Source organism: Octodon degus, unplaced genomic scaffold (genome assembly GCF_000260255.1).
Source record: "Octodon degus isolate 3935 unplaced genomic scaffold, OctDeg1.0 scaffold00126, whole genome shotgun sequence".
Taxonomy (NCBI): domain Eukaryota; kingdom Metazoa; phylum Chordata; class Mammalia; order Rodentia; family Octodontidae; genus Octodon; species Octodon degus.
Window position 1 is genome coordinate 771264 of NW_004524702.1, and position 22481 is coordinate 793744.

General features: G+C 52.8%; 1 pseudogene; it reads right to left on the bottom strand.

The window, feature by feature from the left end:
* Positions 1–226: 226 nt before the first annotated feature.
* Positions 227–22481, bottom strand: part of LOC101564652 — a 56692-nt pseudogene continuing 34437 nt past the window's right edge.

Consider the following 22481-nt stretch of genomic DNA (forward strand, 5'->3'; position numbering starts at 1 on the left):
TACAGGGTCTCACTACGCAGCTTGGACTTGTAGTGATCCTCCTGTTTTCAGCCTCCCAAACGCTGGGATTACAGGCATGTGCCACTTCGCCCAGTCTAGTAGCCATCACAGCATACCCCAGGGGTGGGGCCAGCACAACATGCTGGGGATTGAACCCCCATCCCTGTGTCTGCCCAAGCAGGTGCTTTAATCCACTGAGCTCTCTGGCCGGCCCTAACATTTCCAGTCATAATGTATAGTCTGGCACCTGGTTCCTGGAGCCACCTGCACTCTGCGCGAGGAAGTGCAGACAATCAGAGCTGGAGTTAACAGACTCAGCGATAGCAGCACAACGCAGGGCCACCCAGGTCTTCTGAGCAGTGGGCCCCGTGCTCTGGAACAGGCTTACCTGCAGACTTCGGGAAGATGGCAGATCCGTAAGCAGCCACAGGACAGCTTCTGTGATTTGGAGTTCAAACACTGGATCATAACAACTGGGGGAGGAAAAGAAGGCAGGAGGTGGATCCTGCTACCAGGAAGGATCTGAAGGGAGAATGTGAGCTCACAGGGATAGGGAGGAGGCAACCTCAACACAGAAAAGGAGTGGGGAACAGGTCCACCTGCAGACCACAGCAGACAGCAGGCGCTATGTCCTGGCCTTGAGCCCCTGCCCCTTCCCTGTGGCAAGCACTGCAGCTGGCCAGCGATCTGTTTGGCCCAAATAGCAGAAGGCGATGCATCAGGCCTGATTTCCCTCTTGGGTGGCCTGAGCCAGGGTCCACACAGACAAGAGAGAGCCCACCTTGAGATCGGCCACCGTCCTGAGCCAGGTTGAGGCTACCGCCCAGGGAGGCCCACTCGTCACCATCGCTCCAGGGTCACCACTGCCGTGTCACTTCTGGGATCCCAGGGTTCTGGTGGGGCTGACCTGAAGGGTGGAAACGGGTAAGCGACAGAGTCTGAAAGGAAGTTTGCAGAAATATTGGACATCGCCCAGCGGACCATGTGGTATGAGTGGATTTCATGCTATGCAAATTATACCTCAATAAAACAGGGACAAAAAAACAGCAGAGCTGGGGACACAAAGCCCTGGACTTGGTTTGCATTCCCCAAACTACAGCAGCAGCAACAAGAGCAATGACAACAGCGGAGCTCCTGTCAAACAAGGCAGAACCCACAGGCTATGCTTGTGTCTGACATCCTCACCGTCCCATGGAGGTCAAGGCTGTGGGCGGAGGGAGTGGAGAGCCGGGCAGGGGACCCTCAGCCTATGCAGCCCGTCCTGAGGCCAGCCCAGGGCAGCGGCGGCAGCAGCTCCCCGACCTGGCGTTCCCAACCCGGGTGTTCCCAATCCTGCTCCCCACCAGGGCCCTCGCTGCCCCTGGCTGTGCTGCCCACAGTCCCTGTGTGCTCAGAGTGGCTCAGATTTGAGGGACGCATTCTGCCCAGCCTCCCTGAGAGGCCATGCCCGGATGGGGCCCAGTGCCTGCACTGATGACCTTCTCACTCGGCACTGGCTGAGAGCTTTTTTTGCCTCCAGTCCTGACTCCCCCACCAGATCCTGTACTCAGTCAGGGCTTGGCTTTGGGCCACAGTCAAAGGAAAAGGTCATTTGGGGTGGGCTGGGCCTCAGGCTGTGGTGGAGGCTGAGACCCCAGGAGAGCAGGATGCTGAGAGCCAGACTGGCTGCGGCCACCAGAAGCCTCATGAAGAGGCCAGGAGCAGTAGGCCTCATTCACTGGAGCTGGAACAGAACCGAGGCAGGGTAAAGCTTCCGGCCTGGGCCCTTCCCAGTCGCCACACATGGGTTGAGCGGGCAGGAGGAGGGGCTGGCTTGGCTCATCCCCACCAGCGCAGGGCCGGCTCTTCCTGTTCTCTGGCCTCTTGGTCATGTGTCAGGGTGTGTGCGTGTGTGCATGTCTCAGAGATGGCGGGACAGTTGGAGCTTTGAGCAGGCACTGCCTGGCTTTCCCACTTCCCTGCTTGCACCCCGGGCTCCTTGTGAACCAGGCCTCGAAGGTGGAGACGCTGTGGCTGACAGTGCCCTGGCTGGGGTTCACCGGATAGGCTGATGCCACGGCTGTGTGCAGCTCCCCGCACTCTCCTGTCACTTCCACCTGGGTTTGGGCCTGAGCCGTGGGGGAAGAGAGGCCCCTGGTGGCCACTGAGCCTGGCTCCCGGGTGGCAAAAGGAGAAGGGGGCTCTGCCTGTGGGAAGAATGTCTGGGAGAACATCTGCTAACAAAGTGCATAGGTTGGAACACACGCACACACGCACACACGCACACACACACACGCACACACGCACACCAGGAACGACGGCAGAGCTGCTGCCTGGCCAGGGCTGGAATCCCTGGCCAGGACTCCACAGCTGCTGCGCAGCTCACAGCACAGGGCCGGCAGCCCCACGCACGCACCACTGATCTGCACCCAGGGTTCCACCGCGTTTCAGGCTTCGGGTTCTGATGGGGACTCAGGTGCCTGCTCATGTCAGCGGTCGCTGCCGTCCAGGCCCAGACAAGAAAGGCGCCGCTTCTCCCCAGTGCCAGCCCCGACCGGAAGATGCCTCCCGCCCGCCTCCACGGTGCCCCTGCACGCAGCGGCTCCCCCACAGCACACGAAGTTGCTCTGTCAGGTTGCATCTCTGATCGAGCAACACCAACTGCTCCCGTGTCCAGCCTTGCTGGGACCTGCCCTGCCCTCCTCCTTGGAGAAGAGCTAGAGCCAGGACACCCACAGCCCAGGCAGGCTACGAGGCAGAGGCAGGAGTGTTTCTGCTGCTGGGCTGAGTGGGACAGGTGAGCTGGAAAGGCTGATCACCTGGGTGACTGAGTGCCAGGCAGGGTGGCAGGTGCGCCTGTGTGGTGTCAACATTTGTCACAGCAAGAAGCATTGCATGGCTGGGGTCAGTGTAGAGGAAATGGGCCCTTCTCTTTCTGCAAATCGGTGAACACAAGGTGACACCTAACGGAAAACTAATACTGACTACTTCCAAATGCGATCGGTAAAGCAGACAATTCTCTACAGGAAAGCAGCGTGCAGGGCAGGGCCTCTCTGCCAGCTCCTCTAATCCCTGTGGAGGAAAAGTCCTTCTTGGGCTCGAGCACCTGCCCAGCCCCAGCCTCAGCTGTGCTGCTCCGCACCTTTAGGCCACAGCCTTTGCTCTCCGCTGGCGTCTCTGCAGGAACAAAGGACTTCGACTCCAGTTCCTAATCAGTGGAGGCGCCCATCAGAAGCATTGAGAGGGGACACCTGGTCTGCGCTGCCCATGCCAACCTGACAGGTGTGAAGTCAGCTGGCATCAGGTCTTTGCTGCACGGCCCCCTGGCAGCCATCTCATGCCGTGGCCCTGGGCCTGTGGCTTCGGATCCCAGGGCCTCAGCCTTCCAGAGCGGGTCGTCTCGAAGCCCTTCCACCTCCAAACATTTCATGCATGCATTGTGAGGTTCTGGCTGAGCCCGTCCATGCCGAGCCCTGACATCTGTGTGAATACAGCGAGTCCCCATGCCACAACGCTTGGATTTCTCTGGTAATGGAGGGGCGGTCTGGCATAGATTAAATATAATCCACTGATAATCCAGACTGCACGCTAGCCTTTGGTTTTGATCTTCTGTATTAGAGCAGGGAACATGCTCAGAATTGGCCAATTTGAATTCTACCTGTCCCTTCCCCTTCTATCCTCTCAAAGACAGACTAATTTGATCTGTAATGTGGCCAAAGGGCAGAGAGGAGAAGGGAGGAGAAGCCAGAGGCATGGAAAATCCCCAAACCGGATCATTCACCCCTGGATAATGGGCGCAGCCTGGACAGAATGCGCAATGAGCCCGCACCTTGTTCGCAGCCAGCCGGTGCCCAGGCTGTGAGGGCCCTAATCTCCATGGCAAAACGCATTAAACTGCTGAGTTCTTGGACAGACTCCACTGGCCCTCAGCCCTTGCTGGATTCACAGGCAGGCAGTGCTTTTAAATTGGGGCACTGGCTGGCCACCAGGTCGAGTAGCAGGGTTTTGCAAACACCTAACCCAAGGCCACTAGAAACCAGGAACTGATGCTCAGCAAACAGGGCCAACAGGGGCCTGGGGAGATTGGTCAGCTGCCTACAAATGTCCTTCATACTGATAAAAGTCCCCAGGAGCCCTGCCTGGCCTGGCCTGCAGATCCCATGTGAGCCCTGCGGCCTCTCTCCACACCACAACCTTGGGGTGTAGGGTGCCCTCTGTGAGGGCACCCTGGCTAGGGAGCCGCCTTCGTGTGGTGCTCTCGGGTCAGGTTTCTGCTCTGAGGGCCCTGCCATACTGCTGCCTCGAGTTTTCATGACAACGCTGGCCACTGAGCCGCTGTGCTGTGTGCCCCAGGTCCCACGCAGCAAGTGGCCCTTGTTCCTGTCCCTACTCCTTCCCCAAGGTTTTCCATCCTGCGCCATCCCCCCATAGTTGTAAAGACACCCCTTGGAAGACCTCTGGTGAGTGCATACGCACAGGCACCTGAGTCACCTCATGGCCAGGGATCTTGTTCCCAAGGCACACAGCCAATTACTGCAAACCAAGCAGTTCCAAGGAGCCCCTGCTGGTGGCAAGCTGCTCTGGACTCCGTGGGTTCTACTGGTTCTCTCCGGGGTCTCACATGCACTGGGGATTTCTTACCTGGAGGTCTGGAGAACAAGACAAGCTCCTTCATAACTAGGCTCAGTGGCACAGCCTGGAATCCAAGCATTCTTGGGAGGCTGAGGCAGGAGGATCACAACTTCGAGCCCCGCCGGCGCAACTCAGTGAGATGCTGTCTCAAAATAAAAAATATAAAAGGACTGGGATGCAGCATAGTGTGAAAGCCCTGCGCTTAATCCTCGGGACTGCCACCACAAAACACGACAGTTGACAGAATGCAGCTCTCCTCAGCTACAGGATGAAGGCCTCTGTTCTTGCCAGAGTGCAGCAGGATTTGTTCTCAGTCCTTGAGTGCAGCCATCCTGCATCAGCCCTGGAGACTGGTGCCTACTTACACAGCCCCCTACTGTCCCTGTCTGACCTCCAGACCAGATCTGACCAGTGTGTGGGGGCCAGTGGGTGGCCACTGAAGGGTTTTCCTTTCTTAAAGTCAGCTATGCTGCGTGAAGCAGCCCAAGCCCAGGATGACCTCGCTGCTTCCTAAAGTGAGGAGCACTCTCCAGAGGACAGGAATGGGGGTGGGCGTCCTCAAGTCTGCCTGCCGCAGCCAGGTTCCCAACTCCAGGCCTCTCCAGTGGCTGTGTCAGGTACAACAGTCTCCCATGAGACTGGCTGGTGAGAGACGGGGTCTCTGTGGGCCAGACTGTTGGGATGCACCCGAACTTCCAGAGCTGGTGCCTGGCAAGGAGCCCAGTGGGCAGCCCGCCAAGGGGTGCTTCAGGACTGTGCGTGTGCCTGCTCTGTGGAGAACATCTCCACAGGTGTCTGTGCACAGATCTTTCCATTCTCTGTGCCCATGTGCGTGCACACCTGTGCACACACACAGCCCTACAGGAATGTTCTCACACAAGCATGCATGTTTGGGTCAGAACATTCAGCCTGCTCATTGCTGAGAGCTTGCTCCGCCTTTGCAGGTCAGGCTGCCCTGCTGTACCATGCTGTCCCACCGGCCGAGGCCCTGGGCCTGGCTGGGCCCTCCGAGGCTCTCCCACCCACAGGGCGCTCCTCTGCAAGCCGGAGTGGTGATCACACCTGTTTACAGGATGTCATTGAAAATTAAGTGAGCGAAAGGAGTTAGACACAACGCCTGGCATACAGTAGAGGTTCAAAAGGTATCTACTATTTTCTCCGTCATTCTCTTGTTATTGATTATGCCCCCCTAGTTAGCAAAACGGGCCTTGTCTGCCAATCCAAGGTAGAGCCATTGTGCAGCCGCAAGGCAGGATTGCCGGGGCTCAGCATGCAGGTTCCCCTCTGTGCCACTTGCTGCTGTAGCTACAGGAAGACTTCAGCTGGAAACACGAGGAACAGGTGAGCAGAGGTACTTTACTTGGAGGATGAGCTTGCTTTTGCTGTTTTGTGTAAACACATTTTAAGGGATAATCAGTGGTCACCCATTCTTTCATGTTGGACTCTAGCTCTAAAATACTTCCTAGCATCAGGAAGCCTTTGGACCTCAAAAGTGACCTGTTCCTGCCAGCACTGTTCTCACTACCCACGTCCTTAGTCCTGGGTGGTCACATCATTCCTGTGTTTAACCACGGAAGCCTCTGCAGAATGAGTGTTCGCGTGCATAACCCTTGCGTCCAGCTGATGCTTTTCTTGTGATAAAGTTGGAGCCCTGAGGCTGGAGGTGTTTCTTTTTTTCCCCCTAGAAATTCTCCTGTGTTCCCAAAGATGCACACTACCTGAAGAGTTCTTGCTTACTTTGCAATCATGTTTAGCTTTCACATTTCCTTTGAATGTCCTGCATCTTTCTGCCCTGGTCTTACACCTTTAAACTGGCATTGTGGTCAGAATTCACTGAAAATAAACTTCTTCTTCCCCATGTTTGTAAATGTCCTATCTGTTAAAATGCTTAATTTTGTTCCATCTTTACATATGACATATATCTGTCCATACATCCACTCATTCAACTATTCATAAACCAATCATTTTAACATTTAACCATAATTTTTTTTTGAGACATGGTCTTGCTATATAGTTCAGTTGGCCTTGAACTCACAGCAGTCAATGGAGGTGTTTCATGCATCCGCTGCAATGTGTCCTGTAGGAATTGTGGCCCCACACCCATGGCAGCAGAGTGAATGTGACCACAAGGCAGGGTTTCACAGTAGTTATTGTGGGTTGGTGAAAATCTCCATTTGTAAATGATTTCCTTTTGGGTCCAGGTTAGGATGAATTCTGTGCTGTCCCTCCAACACCGGGCCTTGTGGAGGAGCACAACAGGAACAAGGGCTTCTTTGTAAGTAGGAGGAAAAAACAACATGTTCTATTTTTGCAAGAGTCTAAATGCAGGGGTTACCCTTGGGCAGGAGAAGGGAATCTCTTCCTTGTAGTCACCGGATTGTTATAGGTAAGGGCAGTTTTTTGGTTATAAGGAAAGGAAGATGAAGATGTTAAAGTCAGATCACCTTAAGATTTTTTTTTTAGGAAAAGCCTAGTGTCCTTTGAAGAGAGGACACTCTGCGGGAGATCCAGGAAAGCATACTGCTACCCAGATCTGGCAGCTGGCCTTGACCCCGGGAGTTGCGCTCTCACCTGACTCCCAGCAGCCTGATTGCGTACCAGGTTAAGTGGAGTCCGCAGACAGCTGGGGTGGCCAGGACAGGAGGCCACAGAGCAGACAGAGCTGAAGGATGAGGAATGTGCTCTCCAGGCAATGAGCACAGAGCATCAGGCTGCACTGAGGAGAAGCCAGCCATGCGGGGCTGGGAAAGAAGGGCTGGGAAGGGGTGGCCGCTGTCCAGGGGAGGTCCGCATCTGCAGGGCAGGTGCTGGGCTCAGAAAGGGGCCCAGTCAAGGTGGATGTTCCTAACTCCTGAGCACAGCAGGGTTGCACCGTGGGCTGGGAGGTGGATCCACATTGTTGAGGTTGTGGTTTTGTGGACTGAAACAATAATTAAGAGAGAGCAGGTAGAACAGGATTCTTCAGAGAAGCTGTGAGCAGGAGGCACTTCTTAGAGGTCAAGCCACCCTTGCATGAGCTAGCAGTGGGGACCCCAAGTTCCACCTCCCCAAAGGAGTCCATCGGAAGACAGATGCAGGGCTAGGAAGCCCTTCCTGGGTAGGAACCCCGAAGCCATGTTCCTGCCATCTCACCCACTGCTCTCTGTTCTGAGTCCCGACCCAGGGCAGTGTCAAATCCGTGTCTTCAGCCCTGGAGCCACTAGAAAAGACTCAGTGGTGCTGATGGAAGCAGGCTTTGCATCCTCCAGAGCACCCTGCCATGCACTGGAAGAACCTGGGTGGATCGCCATCGCCACACGACAGCTGTGCGCTTCCGTGTCCCTCTGTGTCAGACGGCAATGGTAATTCTCTGCTGTGAGGCAAGACGGAGTTATCTGGCCCGAAAGAGGAAACTGTTTGCGAGTTGTCTGGAGGCACCAATGTACAAAGACAAAACAAGGTAGTTAGCCAGGTGACCTACGCGTCCCCAAAGCCCCAAACAGCTAATTGAGCCAGAGGTAGATTTCTTGCACCTAAATTATGCATTTAATTTTTTTTTACCACTATGTAGTTATGTGTAGAGTTAGTAAAAATAAACATAAAGCCTCAAGAGATAAAAATAATTTGCCAAGAATTTTAACCACAGTATCTAATTTGAACCTTTTAGCAATCCCACACAATAAGTGGAAATGTTCCCACTGGGCAGGTGGGACTCACCCTCCTCCCACCCTTGGGGCCAGCCTGATTCTGTACCTGTGAGGGAGACTTGGGAGACCCGGTCCATGTGGACCCTGGTCTTTGGGGTTGGCCAGGAGGTGGGGTCCCTTACGACCTCTGCCCTTCTGCCTTGCGCCAGGCTCCGAGGGGAGGGGGAGTGGCCCAGAGCAGAGCTCACAGGAGCCTCCGTGAGCTCCCGAAGGCACAGACAGAGCTTCGCCTGGGACTTCCAGAGGTGCTCAGCATTGCTGACAGCTTCCGTGCAGCCCCACGAACCACAGCCTTCAGGCCACCAGCTGTGGCCCCTCTGCCAGCTGGAGACAGACAGGAATCGCCATAGCAGCCAGGCCCCAGGCTTGCTTGGTGCGGTGGAGGCACATGGGAGTGCCGTCGCCACAGCCCCGGTCTTGGGCCGGGTGCCCAGAAGCAGCTCTCATCCTCGCTGTGAATTCAGGTCACCTCTGGGGCAGAGAGCAGGAAGGACGTGGCCAGAGGTGAGCGGAAAGCCGCCCTTCCTGAGCCAGCTGCTCTGGTGCAGCAGGGAACGCGGGCTTCAGGGAGGTCCCGCACGGCTGCCAGGGAAGCTGGGCTTTACCTGTTCTGGGTCAGCAGCTGCTTCAGGGACCCCAGTGCTTCTAGCATGCAGTCCTCATGCAAAGGGTGGCAGGTGGTTTCAGGGAGAAGGAGGGTGTGGGTCCACCTGGTCCTGCCTTCATGGGAGCCTGACGGTGTTCCCCTGCAGCTGTGAGTCCTCCCAGAGTCACCTGGGATGGGCCTGGAGGCCTAGCACCCCAGGTAGAGAACGGAGGCCTGGGCGAGCCGCACCTCCCTCCCTCCTTCCTCCCACCAGGCCCAAGGGCAACCTGGGGCTGTGGCCGTGAACAGTGGCTCCAGCCACCAGTGAGAGCTGCTTTTCCTGGCCTGGGGCCTCCGATGGCACTGAGCACCCCCATCCAGGCACACAGGATCGCAGGCAAGAGGACAGCTTTGTGTGCAGCAGCTTTTCATGCTGGGATCTGCAGGAAAACAGCGAGGATAGTGAGGAAGGGGATTCTAGACTGCAGAAGCCAGACGTCCAGCCCCTCCCAGATAGCCACGCTCCTGCGGCCATAAGTGGTTCTGCGGCTCCAGGGGGCTGTGCAAAGAAATGATTGCTCGCTGCGAGCAGGCAGTCTTGGAGAGGATGTGCCCATGCATGAGGCTCTCAGGATGCCCGCTCCAGAGGGCAGCAGGGAAGGACAGAGGGAGGTGCCCAGCCCAGGGGCTGATAACAGGGAGAGGGGCAAGAATGCTTCCAGAAGCCCGAATGCCGGGAGCCTGCCACTACCCAGGTGCTGAGGATAACAGTAAGCACACGAACACTGATTGAGTGTCTACCCTTTGATCTCCAGGCAGGGGTCTTGTTTGGTCCTCAGAGTGACTGAGGGACTTCTGAAAGGTCACAGGGCAAGTTGTGGCTTCGAGAGACGGTCACAGGTGAGGCGAGCTCTGACTGCGGCTCTACCCTGCCCCGAGGACTGGCTTCCAGGACGCTCCTCAAGGCCCCGACATGGCAACGTTTGGGTGACCCGGCAGAGGCTCCCTGCAGAGGGGCAGTCAGGAGGGGTCTAGATGGAAAAGCTTCGGGAAGCCTGTGAGGAGAGGAACTTCCCGACAGAGCTGCCCATGGCCCACCACCAGGGTAGGGCCTCAGGAAAGCTCTGCCACAGCTTGCGGAGGGGCCAGGTAACCCCAGCCTCCTGGAGCCAGCTGGTGGGGCAGGGCCTGGGGACCTCACGGCTCCCTGCGGTGCCCAGCAAAGGGCGCCTGCGGTTGCCAGAGCACCTCGAGGTCCCAGGTCCCCTGCAGGACCTGCATCGTTCAGACGCCTGTCTTTCTGGAAGCCACACTATTCTAGAGCATTCCTTCTCATTTCTTGGGTGTCTACGCAGATACGCACCTCTGCTTTTCCTGTCGTTCCCCCCTTCCTGCCGAGGAGGGGTGGGTCGGTGGGACACGCTTAGGAGCAGCTGCCTGACACGGGCTGGGTACCTGGGGCCTTCTGGGAGCCTCAGAAGATAGCGAAATGGAAGCGCTGTCTTTTCACACCCACCTCGCAAGTGCTGAGAGCTGCCCTGCTGGCAGCCCTGTGCCAACGTGGCTCGCAGCCCCGCGGGGGCCTGGTCCCGGGGGTCTCAGAGGCAGGTGGGAGTCTCCCAGCAGCGGCTGCCTGAGAGCAGCGATGACTTGTTTGATGACTATGTACATTCTGAGTTTTCAACATAGAGTACAAGAACCCATCGTTCAATTTTTTACTGTGCTTATTTGAGCTATTGGAACTATACACCTTCTAGTCCCATCCCTCCTCTCATTCCCTGCCCTTCTTGCTCACTTCTTCCCTCCCTCCCTTCTTTCCTTTCTTCCTGTCTATTTTTTCTCTTTGTGAGAAGAGAGGAGTTAACCTGAATCTTAAAAAAAAAAAAAAAAAAAAATTCATGTTATTACAGAGAATAAGTTCTACAAGTTGGCCACCGAAGAACACACAGGCGTGTTTACAGTTAGTCTCTGACTAGTAGGATCCCTGGTGCCCAAGACTATCTTTTGATACAAATCTCTGGGAGATGTTTTGAAGGACAAAAGCCTTCATCACACCATTAGGAGCGGCACAGGGCTGCGGCCCTGCGTGCGGGTCCCGGTGCTCAGAGGCGTGCCACTGCGCTGCCTGCGCCCGAGGCTGGGGGCGTGCCCCAACTTCTCTGAGCTTCGCTCCTCACCCTTCCTATCCCGCTCTCCTTGGCCTCCCACTTTTCTCTCTGTATGCACACTCACATACACACACGTGCACATACACACACACACACACACGTGCGCACACAGGCACACACTTAAAGGACGATCCTATGAAGTAGGACTATGTCTGCGTCGCAAGTATTAATTAGGGTTACCACGGGCCGGTTACCCCGATTTCAGGTATCAGCTGAAGTCCACCGATATGTACAAAGTATATTATCACTGACAGTGAGGCTGTGATTGTCAGGCGAGACACAGGAGCTTGGGCACGTCTGGATGTCAGGGAAACAATGACACTGAGAGATGTTGACGCTGAGAATGTGTCACTGAATTTCCTGTCAGAAATTCACTACCAAGCCGGCATCCTGTAGTTTTATTTGGCAAACCTGGCAACCCTAAGAGGGAGGGGTTTGAGTCAGGGTCTGGCCACAAAAGGATGCCACACTTAGGTTAAGCAGTTAGAGGAGGGTTTGAAAGAGGTTACAAAGACCCGCGGGGTATGGGCCACACCAGGAGACAAGAGCAAGGCGGTGCCAGAGGAGAAATCACAGGTGCAGCTGCCGCCCGCCAGACAGAGCGAGAGACAGACAGGCGGGGCGAGGGGACATGAGGAGCTCACAGAGGTCAGCATGGGGGCGGGCAGGCGGGCAGGCAGGCGCAGCAGACGGAGGAGCTGAAAGAGCAGGTGGACACATGCAGCGCAGGACGCCGGGCTGGCTCTGGCACCCAGCTGGCCCAGGTCCGGCCCCTAATCAGGCCGAGGACTCTGGGGTGGAGACAGGTCCCTGCCGCGCCCGCTGGGGGGAGGGCTGCCCTTTGGCAGCTCAGCACTGCCCCAGCCCAAAAGGGCCAGCTCCCTCACTGTGGGCCATTCTCCTTGGGCTTCTGTCTCTCTCCTTTCTTCTCTCAGGTGTGGGCCTGAGAGGAGGTCCAGGGAAACCTCTCGGCCTGTAGGTTAGTGAGGGTTCTCTAGGAAAACAGAACCGAGAGGGTGAGCATGTGTGCAGCGGCCAGCCAGTCCAAAGCCCACGCAGGTGGCCACGCTGGGGTTCCTGTCTGAGAGCCGTCTGCTGGCTGCAGCCTCCTTGCTGGGTGTGGCAGTGTGTGCATGTGTGTGCATGCGCATGCGTGTTCCCATCTGGGGCCTGTTTTGGCCCTGTACGCTTTGGATGAACCCCAACCCCATCTTGGAGAGCAGCCTGCTTCATTCAGACCCACGGAGCTAAACATCAATCTCACCCAAAACCACCCTCACAGAACACGCAGAACACTGTGTGGCTGACTGGGCACCAGGACCAGCCCAGACGACCCAGGGAGCGTCGTGGCCCGCTCCGAGTGCAGCCTTCCCCAGAGACACGTTTGCCCGGGTCCCTCTCTGTGATCCTGTGCAGGCACTGCACCTGCGCTCTTCCGTGAGGCTGTGGAGCACGGCGAGAGGAAGCCTGTCCTCACCAGGCTCTGACTCCCCTCCAGGCGCCTGCAGGGCTCGGGGGTGTCCGGGACGGAGAGGTTACAAGTCTTGGTCCCCTCTTGCCACTGCGATCTTCAACAGATGCCGGCGTTCTGAATGGCTATCTGCACAACAAGGGCTGCCTCTGGAGCGGCTGCCTCAAGCGCTTGATCTCGGGGAGTCTCAGAGGCCGAGTCCTGAGTGAGGATCTCTGAGGTATGACTGCAAGGGTGCCCAGGTGGGTAACAGACCACCAGGCAGGATTCCCTCAGGCCGTCACACGGATGGCACCAGGCGGCTCGCTTGTGTGGGGCTAAGCCCGGATGGTGAGCGCTTCTGTGGCAGGTGTGACCCGGTCCTGACCCTCAGGGCGACTCAGACTCCTCTGTGGCAAGCTCGTCAGTGTGCACAGGGCATGGACTTCACAGTGCCCACAGTGAGCTGTACGAAACAGTCACCCGAGGGGCCGAAGCTGGGCCTGCTGTGGCACTCAGCTTTCCCATCAGGCTTGCTCCTCAAGGCCTGCCACTAAATCGGACGGATTCAGCACAGCATAGGGAAAACTAAAATTAGTCTCCTCTTTCAATAAAAGCTTGTGGCGAGCTGTCATGATCCAGCTCCGCCAGGTGTGACAGGCGACTTGCGCCATCGAGAAGAGCTCCAGGAGGGAGGAGACGGAGCCCCACGCCCACTCACACGCTTTGCGCCAACGACTTCCCTAGCTCTGGCCTGAGCTGATCAGGGGCGTCCCATGTGGAGAGGAGGGCTCGATTAACCACATTTCCAAAGGTGCCACCCTGCGCCTCTCAGGTGGTGCAGCATCAGAGTGTGTCAGAAGACGCCAGTGGAGGCAGAATTCTAGAGTAAGAGCTCACAGCCGCGTGCGTGCACTGAGGTTTTGTTTTTGCTCTCCTATGGTCAACTTGCTGTTGATAAGTTTGGCTGAGTCACCCTGCAGGTAGGTGTTAATTCCCCACCAAGGCCAGCAGAAAGTGCGAGGCTGCTGGGACAGGAAACACCGAGGCGTCCTGGTTAAACTGCCCTTCAGGCTCCGTGGAGCCCGACCTCAGCAGGCGTGCGCGCTGGGTAACGCAACAGTGCTACTGGTTCAAGGGCATCTTGTTCGATTAAATGTCCAATCAATCTCTTCTTCAAAGCAAGGGTTCCATTTGTGGATTTCAAGGGAGTGGGCAAAATCATTATGGAAGGCTTTAAGGAAGGATTGACATTAGATTTGTGTTGGGGAAAACTCCTTCCGACAGTGGCTGAAGAAAGCTTTGGAGGGACAGCAGTCAGCAGCGAGGGGGGGAGGGGGGTGCTACGCAGTGACCCTGCAGAGAAGGGCAGAGTCCGGCCTGCGCTGAGCAGCAGAGTCAGTGAGAGCCAGATCCAGCCACACACAGTGGTGGCCAGGAGTCCAGATTAGCGACAGGAAGCACAGTGACCCAGGGCCCTGTCACTGAGCTCTGGCCTCCAGCAGTGGGCTGTGTAGTGGACATGGCTCCTTGGATGCCCACAGTCAATCACCATGGGCAGCAAGGGCAGAGGCAGGACTGAGCTCCTGTACTGGTGCTTTGGCTCGGAAACTCCCTGTGGACTGTGGCCGGCCGTGCCCTGCACACCGAGTCAGGTGCCGCAGGCCAGGTGCTTCGCGCCTTCCCCTCCTCAGAGCAGGGGCACCGTGGTCTGCAGACCTTCCAGCCTCCGCAGCTCACTAGAAGTCCTTGCACAGGAGTTTCCCTGATAAAATCCTTTCATGTCCACCACACCGTGGGGGCTGCTTCCTGGGGAACCCAGAGGAATGGAGGAAAAGCCACAAGCAGAGTGTGCCGTGGCACAGGGCTCAGGGCGCACTCGCACTCCGCGTCTGTCCCTGGGGCTGCGGGGGACAGGAGGGATGTGGCCTGAGCTTCTGGTCATCCCAGCTTGGCTCCTAGGGGTCTGCCCTGCGCTCAGCCCTGCTGCTCCTTCTCTGCTGCGCTCTGCGGTCCGGGTCTCCAGCCCGGGCGCTCTGCCTTCAGATGTGGTGCAGATGACGCGGGGGTTGGCAGGGACTGGCGAGGTCCCCGGTCCCCCTCCCTCCGCCTCTCCCCCTTTCTCCTTCCTCTTTCCCCCTTGCTCATCACTCCTTCCCTTCTGCAGCGCATCTGCACTCAGCACCCTGCTGTCTGCGTGGAGCTGCGTGATCATCACGCAATCTCTGGCCTGGCTTTTTAATTTTTCCATGCTGGGGCTAGAACCCACAGCCTCCCACATGCAAGGTGAGTGCTCTGCCACTGAGCTGCTCTCTCTGTCCCCAAAATTCTTTTTTTGTTTGGTTCCCTGGGATCAAACTCAGGACCTCGCGCTTGCCAGGCAGGCGCTTATGCCACTGAGCTACATCCCCAGCCCTCCGTCACAAATCCTGTCCAGAACACTTTTATGACCCAAGAATAAACCTGAATCCATGAAAGGTCCACACACACACCCTGCGCCCCCTCTGACCTACTTGCTATCTCTACAGACTTCGCTATCATTTCATACAAACAAAATCATGCACTCTCCGGCCTTTCGTGCTGAGCTTCTCCTGTCGTATTTTCAGGGTTCATCCATGTGGCAGTGTTTCTCAGGACTTCATTCCTTGTCATGCTGAATAAGATTCCATTTTATGGCAGACCACACTGTACTTATTCATTCACCCCCTGGCGGGCGTTTGGGTCTCCTCTACTGTATAGCAGTATGAGTCACTATCTGGTCACTGGGACACAATGCCTGACGCCCACACTTAAAGGAGGAGTGGTTGAGCTTGGCCCTAGTTTCAGGAGACGCAGGACAAACTCAGCTGGTGCCAAGGCAGGAGCATCACAGTAGAAAGGCGAAGGGCATGCAGACAGAGCAGCTCAGGAGGAGGCAGAGTCGAGGAGCAGCACCAGAAAGAAGGGGGGACCACGGCGCACCCAGGCCTCGCCTCCCAAGCACACCAGGGCATGCTACCCAACCTGCCAGGTGTTTATTAGCCCAGTGAAGTTGACATATTGTTGCAGGCAGCTGAGTTAGACAGAAATATTATAGGCAGTCAAACAGGGCCAGGCCTTCAAGGAGACAAGATGGAAGACAAGGTGACTTTGCAACTTGGAAGAGACAGACACTCCCACATGGGCCACACCTCAAGACCAAGACAAGAAGAGGAAGCACAGCTACATACTTCCCTAGGGATGGGCACTAGGGATTGATGTTCTACATAGGTATCGATCACCTTGAAAGAGGCCAAATGAGTCACTAGCCCAGCCCCCAACAGGAAGAGACCCTGTCCTATATTCTTGCCCACTTGCTACGTGACTCGCTTTCCCATTTGATACTGGATATAATCAATTTCACCTGAGCAATGGTGCTTGTAATCTCATTGGTTGACCATAATTTGGTCCCACCTCCTGCCCAACTAAGCAGTTCCCATGTCTTCTCCACCACCTTAGACCCGCCTCACCACATGGTTTTCCTCTATAAAAGTCCCTGCAAGAGACAACTTCCCAGGAGGGAACTACCCGCTCGACCCCCCTCCTGTCCCTGGAGCTTTCTTTCTCTCAGTAAATATATTCTGCTCATAACCACCGTTTGTTCCTAAAATTCATTCTTCGGTTTTAGAGAACACGAACTCCTTCAGGCCAGGTCGAGATCGTTTTTCTCTATGTCACTTGGAGTTTCCTTGTGTGGTTTGGAGGTCACCCACCAAGACCAGTTTTCCTCCTTGTATCAATATCAGGATTAACTGTCACAGTCTGCCCCTTGTCAACTTCAATGCAAAGCATTTCCTCAAGCCTTAACCTCCAAACAGAGATAATATCAGGTTCATAATTCTTCCCTTCCGAGTGCAACTGTCCTGCCTTCAGCCAGATACGCAGCAGCTCCTTCCCTCAAGTCCAGAGCTCCAGTGTTTTTCAGAAGTCCAATCCAAGTCTCTTCTAAGACTTAAGGCAAAAGTGCTATGAACACCTGTTAAAATTCACTATCCCAAGGTGAAACGACACAAGCAGACATTCCCATTCTCAAAGAGAGGGGTGGGGGTGTCAAAGCCCGACAGAGCAGCAGCAGGGCCGACATCACGCCCTGTAGCCTCATTTCCAGCCTCTGGGACAAGCAGTGGTGAGACGTGCGTTCCAAAGGGATTGGGGAACCCCTCCTCCCTCGGGCCCCTCCACAGCTCTGCGACCCTTGCTGGCTGCCGATCGGAGTCCTCTGCCAGGCTGGCTCCGCCTCAGGCTGCAGCTTTCTCTGGCCGCATCTCTGATGCTTAGCCTTACTGCAACTTCGGCTTATGCTCTGCGCTCTCAAGGCTCCTTGCCAGGCTTTCCAGGCATTCTTTCAAGACCTGCTTTAAAGCCCCTGATCCCGCAACTCTTGAACTTTTTGTGCCAGCAAAACCAGCACCATATGAATGACACCGACGCCTTCTGTCAGGGGAAGCAGTAGCCAAGCCCCCTTGGACCATAGCTGCAGCAGACTCCAAGTACCTGGTTGGCTGAGCACTGAGAATAAACAACAGAAAAGCAACTTTCTAGGATGTCTGGAGCTCTCTTCTCAAATGAAATGTTGACAGTTTTGTACTGCTGAGCCTGCCACGGGTAGGACCTCACTGATTCTCCAGATGCCTTCAAGGCATCTATCTTCTTGTCCCTGTACAAAGTACTTGATTTCTTTTAAAAGGTGGTGATCCCTTAAGCACTCCGACCTCTTTGGGTCCCAGATACACACAGGGTTACTTCTGGGCTAAATTTTAACGCTTTCCCCCCACCAAATTTTATGCCTGTCTTTTATCCCTGATCCATCAATCTGGCTAAAAGCAAAGAGCATGTACCTATGCCACAGCTTGAATGCTTGAGTGTTTTGAGATCTTCTGCACTAGGTTATTTAGTCCATCACCCTAAATCTCAGTCTCTTGCAAAGTCTTAGGATATAAGAAAAATATAGATAAATTTTCTGTCAAAGTGTAACACACATGGCTTTTAGTCCAACTGCCAATAGAGTTCTTGTGCCCCACTGAAGTCGGCCGAGCCTGGCCTTTGTTGTTCACACTCCTGTCAGCATCTTGGTCTTCTGAGCTCTGACCAGAATCACCCATCAGGCTTTGCTGTGAACACAGATAAAATTATTTGCTTACTGCATCCCAGGGCTTCTCTAGCTAGATTCTACAACCCTTTCTCCTCCCATAAATCAGTTCCAAAGGCTTCTAAACACCTGGTCCTTGGTCAGGTATATTCATAGCAGTATTCTCAGTACCAATTTTCTGTAGTGGAGCTTTTCCACTAAGAAAATGCTAGACACCTACAGTTTAAAGGAGAAGAGGCTTAATTTAGCTCAACTGGTGGTAGAAGGGCATGGCAGAGCAGAGATGCTTGGGTGATGGCTGCAAGGAGGCAGAGGAGGGGCACACCAGAGAGGAAAGGGGGGCGTGATACAGCCCCTCAAGGAGCATCCCACTTAATCCAATGAGATTGACATATCAGATTAAAAGTCACAACTGCTATTAAAAATAATGTTGCTAAAGTCGACACTCAAAACTCAATAGTATTCCTGTGCACAAACAACAAACTCACGCAGAGACAACACACCCTTTACACTAGTATCCAAGAAATTTAAATACTTAGGAATCACCCTCACAAAGGCATTAAAAGATCGCTACATTGAACATTACAGTACTCTGATAAGAGAGATTGAAGAGAGTAGCAGAAAATGGCAAGCTATGCCTTGCTCACAGATAGGATGAGGCAGCATAGTGCCGAGGGCCACACTTCCCAAGCAGATTTAACACAATCCCAGTCAGCATACCATCAGTACAGCACACAGATCAAGAGAAAGCATTCCTAAAATGCATTTGGAACCAGAAGAGACCTAGAACAGCCAAAACAATTCTCGGCAACCAAGGTGGATTAGGGGACATCACAGTCCCTGGCCTGAAATTATACTACAAGGCTACTGTGATAAAAATCATCATGATATTGGTAAAAAACAAAACAAGCAACAACAGACACAGAGGTTGGTGAAAAAGAATAGAAGATGCAAACACTCAATTACCTTGTCATTGACAAAGGTGCTAAATAGGTTCACTAAAGAAAGACAGCCTCTTTAAGAAATAGTGCTGGAAAAACTGGTTCTCCGCATGTGGGGGACTAAAACTAGACTCAGGTCATTCACCATGTACTAAGCTAAAGTCAAAATGGATCAAAACTCTAAATGCTAAAACAGAAACACTAGATTTACTGGAAGACAAAATAGGCAGAAATCTTGAAGACCTAAGGGAAGGCAGACTTCATAAAAAACCCAGGCAGCATGGAAAACACTACACAGAATCAACAAATGGGATCTCACCTTATTAAAAGCTTTTGCAAAACAAAAGAAATTATCAATAGAGTGAAAAGACAACCAACACAATGGGCAAGCCTCACAGCCAGTTGTCCCTCAAGTAAAGGACTTATATCTAGAATATATAAAGAACTGAAAAAAAATCAAGCCCCAAATTGAAAGACTCAATCCAAAACTGGGCATCTTAGATGCATGCACACTTCTCAGTGGAAGAAACATGGCAAATAAGTGAATGAAACAATGTTCAGCAGCAGCAATCATTGGCTGTGAGGGGCTCTGGGGAAACAGGAGCCTTCTCCACTCTCGGGGGGAGTGCACGCTGATACAACCACTGTGGAAATCAGTATGGGATTCCTCAAAAGGCTAGGATCAGAGGTCCTGCTTGACTCAGCTATTCCTCTTATCAGTTTCTTCATAGAAGAACCAAAAACGTTATACCACAGTGATATATGTGCCCCCAAGTTTATAGCAGCACAATTTGTACTAGGTAATCTTGGAAACAGCCCAAATGCCAATCAACCGAGGAATGGACAGAAAATGATGTGGGCTTTTTATACAATGGAATACTACTCAGTCATGAAGAAGGATAAACTTGAGCCTTTAATAGGCAAATGGATGCAACTCGAGAGCATATTCATAAGTGAAATACATCAGACTCACATGCATAAACATCGTATTGTCTCACTTGTGTGAGAAACTGAAAGTAAATAAGCTCTAAAATGTATAACAGACATTGCCAGTTGGAAAGAAACTATTGATAAGAAAAGTGAAATGAGGATGAGGAGGGGCTGGTGAGATGGCTCAGTGGTCTAAAGCACCTACTTAGAACAAGCTTAGCACAGGGACCGCGGTTCAATCCCCCAGCACCACATGCCAGCCAGCCCCGCCCCCTGGTGAAAGTGTATGTTTTTTTTTTTGAGAAATGTCTACACATATCCTTCATCAATTTTTAAGGTAAGCTATCTTTTTTACTGAATAATAAGAGTTCTTTATACATTTTACATGCAAAAACAGGTATGTTTTATAAATATGCTCTCTTGTTTTATGAATTACCTTATTTTACTTAGTGATATTGGAAAAAGTTTTAACATTGTTGAAGTGTAATTTACTTTTTCTTTTATTGCTTGTGTTTTTTATATTATCCTTTAATTAAAGAAACCATTGTCTAACTCAAATCATGAGTATTTACTCCTGCTTTTCTTATAACTTTTAACTTGTACCTTTGAGTCTATGATCCAGTTTTGTGCATATATGTAGAAGCTCAATTTAATTTCATGCTTGGAGATAACCAGTTTGCTTTTCCAGGAACACTCAGCACGAAGACTGTTCTCTTCTCGTGGACTCCTTTGGCACCCTTACGTAAAACCCACTGTGCAGAGGTGAGTGCGGCCCTTTCTGGGTCCCCCATTCTAGCCTGCTGCGCTGCATGTCCGTTCTCACGCCAGCCCAGGACCTCTCGATCACTGGAGCTTGACAGTGTGTTCTGAACTCAGAATATAAATCTTTAACTTTCTTCTTTCTGTTGAAGATCATTCAGGCCAACTGAACTTTTATGTGAATTTTACAATCAGTTTGTCAATTTTTGAAAGAAGACCACCAAATTTTGATAAAGTTTGTATTAGTTTAATAGGCCAGTTTGGCAAATACTGTCAGATAACAACCTTCAGTTTTCTTAAGCATGAACCTGCATGCATTTTTATTATTTATTTTCTTAATTTCTTTGAACAATGTTTCACAATTGTCAGTGAACAAATCTTACAATAAGTCATTAAATTCATGCCGAAGTATTTTCTTTCATTTGATGATGCTATTACAAATAGATTTTTTTTGGTACTGGGAATCGAACTCAGGACCTTGGACTTGTCAGGCAGGCACTGTGCCACTGAGTTACATTAAAATTTGTCACTGTGAAACCTCTCCTTCTGTCTCCCTCTCCTCCTTGTCGTTTTTGAGATCGGGTCTTGCTATATGCCCCAGGACTGCTGGCTGTAACTGGCTGCTTAACCCAGGCTGACCTCCGACTTACGGTCTCCGGCCTCAGCCTCCTCGGCGGGGGGCTACAGGTGTGTGCCGCCGCACGCACTGGGTTTTGTGCATGGTAACAATTTTTATCTGAAAACTACATGTTGTCTCATGTCAGTGTAAAGGCCTCTGCTTTCTTTCGATTACTACTGGCAGGGTACATATTTCTATAACTTTGTTCTTTGAACCTCCTTGGGTCTTAGAATTAAAGGTTTAATTTCCTTGTACTAATATAACATATGATTATGTCAGCACTTTGCTCTTTGTTTTCTGTGTTTATAACTTTATGTGCTTCTGTTCTTCCATTCCTGCCTTCTTTTGTGACTGATACACTGCTTTAGGTCTTTAAAAATGTACAGCGTTCCTTTCGTTATTTGTCCTGCGGGCTGCAGCGAGTGCCCTAATTTAAACAGTCTGGCTGGGATTCGCACTAACTCGATGTCACTAACGTGTGGAAACTTCACACCAGCATGGCCCTGCTCCTCCCTCTTTCGCAGCAGCTTTCCAGATTAAATCCTCATACTGTCGGCCCCGTGGCCCACTTTAGAAATTGCCGCATGAAGCGGATCCCACTAAAAGCCTAGAAGAAAATCAGCTACACTGGGGCTGCTGCTGTCTGTGCAGTCGCCCTGGTGGTGCTCTGCTTCTCCGCATGGAGTTCCCGTCCAGTCCTTCCTTTTCAGCCTGGAGAGCTCGCTGTGCATTTGCCAGAGCGCACCTGCTCCGGGAGAGTCTTCCCACTGTGGGAATGTGATCGAACACTATGGTGAATGTTTAAATCCTAACAGAAGGGCCAGCCAAATAGCTCCGTGTATTAGAGCGCCTGCAAGCAGGTGCAGGTGCGGGGCTTGGGGTCCGATCCCCCGGCCTGCCATGCTGGGCCCGCCCCTGGGGCACACTTACACGGGGACAGAAGCTGACGTGTTGGAATCCAATGAATGAGGTGGATGAGGGCACACTGAGGTCCTTACGGGCCTTCACTGTATTTTTGATCACACCTCAAAAAGACACTTCTAGAACCACTTCAGAAAGTGGAAATACGATAGGATGAATGTGTTCAGACTTGGAGGGGGTATTTCAAGGGGGATTCATGGCAATGTGTCTTTTCTGTAATAATGTTTGGAAATCAGTCATGTTTCCCGTATTTAAATCACATCTGGTAGGTTGGCTGGAAAGTTTTGATTTCTTCTCCACTTTAAAGGGGCTGTTGAGGTAAATGCAGGTCATGGGCGTCCCCTGAGCAGGACATTTCCTATGTCCTCATTATGCCTAAGATGTCTGACATTTAGACAGACAGGGTAAACCGAACTGCATATGCTGCAGGGTAATAATAAGCTTCTCTTCTGGAGGGTTAACAACCTAAGGTTGCAGATAAAAAATTGGAGAAAAGGAAGGGCTGCAAGGTCAGCCAACATTTTGGCCCTAGCCTTTCAAGGTCAGTGAAGACTCGGGACATAGGAGAACCTGTACTGTAATATCATGTAACTCAGACGTGCTCCAAATTTTCTGATCAAGGAGATTATAGAACCACAGAGGAAAATGATCAATGATGTAGAGTGTGCCTAAGGAGAGTCACATGGAGAGAAAACATTCTCTC